Genomic DNA, 4,121 nt, shown 5'->3' with positions numbered 1-4,121 from the left:
GTGGGTCAGTAATGTATCGACTAGTGGGACAGTGTAATCGGCATATATGTCTCAGAAAAACACATTTTCCTAAAAACGCATTCGTTACCATAGAGCCTTGCTAGTATTTATCGATACGTAAGATATTTATCTACGAAGTAGCAAAGGTTTCAATTCTTTGCAAAAGCTCAAGATACACGTATTTCAAAGAATTGATAGTTTCATTACAAAATCGAACAAATACCCACACGTGATTTGACTTGAAATGAAGTATACTAAGAGTTTTAATAGGCGTGTTTGGTATCTACGTAAATAGTAGGTCTTAAACAATACGTAGATTAAAAATACACTTACTTTATGCGATATTAACAAAATAAACAATGAAAATCCAAGCCATCCGCGACAGCAAAAATTTGTGTTTTGATTTCGGAACGCCTAGTTTTTGGCGACTTCCGGTTGGGCGTACAGAGGTTATACACTGTGAAATTACGTATCACATAATATGCGTTCATCCTTTTGAATATTTTAAGAAATCTAACAGGAAAGGCACAGAGATTTGATTCAATTAGTTTGATGAGGTGTGTACGGGTGTGCTTTATGAGCAAAGCAATCCAGACAAAAATAACAAAAAATTGATTAAAGTAATAGATACCTACTTAGCTATTTATACATCATTCATGCCTTGTGGCGCTTTTATTATTTCGTTAAAACATACGTCACGCTCTTCGCACAGTTGAATGTATATATAGATTTATCCAACACACCGTTAAAACAAACATTTATTCTGGATAATATATTGGTAAGCCTTTATCGCGAAAATTATTACAGAAATGTGTTTATTAATCCTCATAAAAACAGAATTGATTTCGAAATTGATACACACTTAATAATAATGTTGTTTATATTAACTTTCAGGCAAACATGTTGAAGTCGACACAAATATTGTCTATTTTAGCCGTGGTGTTAGTACTTTCAAGTTATGTTAAACATGCCTCTGGTCAGCTGTGTATAAGGAACGGAAACTACTGTGCAGACACTGGAAAGACGTCACAATCAGACCGTGGCCGATGTGGGCGTAGCTCGGGGAATGGTATCTACAGATGGTGTGGATTTATAGGTAGCAAATGTCGCTGCAGATCAAACCGAATTCTTGGAAAGGCATTACCTGTCATGTTGACGTCTCTATTACGTGGGGATAAGGAATACTAAATGTTTCATATTTACGTACATATATGTTATACATTAATTCTAGCTTGTTAGATATTGTTTTGTAAGATATGTTGTTCAGTGCATATACTTGCCGACATCTTGTGCGGGAATAACGAACACTAAATGCTAAATGTTGATGTGTAAAACATATACATTGAATATGTTTTTGATGTTGTACTTCATTTGCATATTATCTTCTACATTCAAAATGACATCACGAGGCCCATTGAGAGAAAATGACCGATTCCGTTGTTTATTGCCCTAAAAGTGATTTTTATATACGTACTTTTCCATGACGCTGTCCTGATATAATTTTATCACGCGCGTCATTATTTTGATAACTATGATAAAACACGATTTCATGAACAGTAAATGACACGTTGGTCTGCAGTCTAGATTTCAAACTGTGCGGTTAAACAAAATATATGATATGGACTGAAGCTAAAATTGTAAACATGTATCTAAAGAGAAACTATACGTAAGACTGTTCATCCTTTTGTAGACGAACCCTTGCTGGAGCCAAAATTATGTTTTGATAAATCACTTTCAATTCGCATACAACTGCTATCCAAGGGCCGGTATGACCGTACGGTTAATCCCGCTGACTTTTAATCACTTTTCCCTCACCACTGAGGGTTTAAAACCTCGCATGGAACGTAGAAATAGTTTATCTACTAGATGGCTTATGGAAGGTCGGTGACTATACTACGGTGCCGTCTTTGCCAGGATGGGTATCCAGGGTCTTCGTCACCATCAAAAGCTCGAAATGAGCATATGGCCACAATTACTTGATGATTTATGGATCGGATAAAAACAGACCATAAAAAAATTTGATGCCTCTGTATAATCTCCACTTTGAAAACGTGAAATTGCAGATGGAAAGAGAGAAAAAGGACATACGGACGAATATTGTCGTTTCTATACCTTATAAATGTTAGCAGAAGCAACATCTTTGAAATTCAAAAAAATTGTATACGAGGGATGTTCAGAGAGAAATGCAATCAATAGGTGCATTCATTTATCCACTAAGACTGGAACATATTTAAGTTCGCAATTCAAAATATACCGGAGCATTGCTGCGCATGTTTAGATGTTAGGATACTGTCATATCCACTAGCAATGAAAAGATTGTTCGAGTTGCCAGATGTTTTGGTGAGACAATTTGTTTTGATTGCTATAAAGTATAGTTGAACGCCATACTTTAACAGTCAAAAGTTGAAATATGTAATCTGTATATATTGGGTGCGGCTACAGCCAAAAGCAGTAATTAAATAGTGCAGTTCATATCAATGCCGTCTAATCTAAAACTCCATTCCATCCTTTAAAATTGACTTTTCAACGCATTGTATAAACTAATTTTCGTCATCCATTTAAATATGAAACGATTCACTGAACTGGTCCGAAAAAAAACGGGGATAACTAAATGTGAAGCCTTCAACACAACGTAAATACGATGAGCATAAAATGAAAGGATTTATCACATCTTGACGGCGTCCAATATACCATAAACGATTTGTGCTATTCGAATTGGCGTGCATGCAGTTTAAAATGAAATGATTCATTTAAGAAATCAATATTTATTTTCGGAGTTCAAGTGAAATGAACGACATAAGAGGATCGGCAAATCTATGAATTGCGCTCGCGCTACATTATATTTCTTTTTCATTTGTAAACAAGGTTATGTCATAAATTTTACAAGATCAGTTGTTAATAACAATTTTGAAAGGGTAAATAAAATGAGTGTTTGCGTAAGTTCGACAATCACTTAATACTTGGAATTTTTGTTATTCCCCAGTGCAAAATGAACTTTTTTGCATCAAACTGTAAGGGTATGACGATTTTTACTATGGTAACCAAACATGTGTGTACGTTTCGTAAATGAGAGAAATTCTTCCAATGGATACAAACGTGTAGGCATTTAATGTTCTCAGAAACATGCGCATAAACTTTTATGTTCTTTGTAGCAAAGGTAAAAGGTGTATTTGTATGTATTATGATGTGATTTTGTGTTAAAATCAATTTTACCTTTTTAGAAAATTCAAAATTATTTAATGTATTTTTGCGTCGTTTTTCTAAATATGGGTTGTGGCCGTAAAATCGGTCAAAATATGAAATAACTTAAAACATTTTTATCTAAATTTCTTCATGACATTCACATGTAAACGTAGGTCAGATCTCATAAATATGCTTCTTGTAACGTTTATGATATTGACGAACGCCTAAGTGTTGCGTTAACGTATATCGCAAGAAGTGAGCTTTGACTACTGATATGATATTTAATTACAAAGTCCTTGATGACCTTAAAAGTTGCTACTTTTTAATCAGTCAAGACATACTCTTTGCTGAGGGAACCACGTTTAATCTTGTTTCTACGAAATTAGAACAAATCGTCGTTTAGTTCATGTGTACAAACAATATTGACAATTGCATTTTTATATAAGTTTAACGTTTTTGTATCTAATGTTTGCATGAGAAAATGACAACAGTTAATAGCGAGATAACAAAGCATGAATTGTGTTAGCAACATTAGAAACACATTTGTTTTTATGGGTTTTTTCTCTCTGTCTTTTAATTAATTTTACTGTGCTTAAGTGTCTGGTCTTTCTAGAGCCTGTATAAAAATATGTCCCTGAGTCCTAACTTGAGCTAATTCATACTCTACTGCGTTCTTTTTCTTTTACCGTAATATAAATCAAAGTACAGAAAGGCTGGCTACCACAAAACTGTGCGGGAAAGATGTTTGCAAAATCTTAGATATTATGGGTTTTCCGTATCAAACTAAGGCGAACATAGGGTATTGATTAACTTGTGAAGGTAGTGTACGGATATTATAGACTATAGATGGTGAAAAAAATACATTGTGTTTGTTTCATTTGGAATGACATAATTAGTGAGACCAACGGCACATTATTCTCACTTGGGAATCTGAAACA

The 4,121-nt window shown here is 34.2% G+C and overlaps 1 long non-coding RNA gene across 1 annotated transcript; it reads left to right on the top strand.

Annotated features, from left to right (window-relative positions):
- Positions 1 to 417: 417 nt before the first annotated feature.
- Positions 418 to 3,847, top strand: LOC128559930 (uncharacterized). Its single transcript, XR_008372776.1, has 2 exons — positions 418 to 778; positions 895 to 3,847. It is a non-coding gene; the product is annotated as an uncharacterized LOC128559930 (long non-coding RNA).
- Positions 3,848 to 4,121: the final 274 nt, after the last annotated feature.

Source organism: Mercenaria mercenaria, chromosome 10, assembly GCF_021730395.1.
Source record: "Mercenaria mercenaria strain notata chromosome 10, MADL_Memer_1, whole genome shotgun sequence".
NCBI classification, from domain to species: Eukaryota; Metazoa; Mollusca; class Bivalvia; order Venerida; family Veneridae; genus Mercenaria; species Mercenaria mercenaria.
This window is presented reverse-complemented; position numbering and strand designations above follow the sequence as displayed.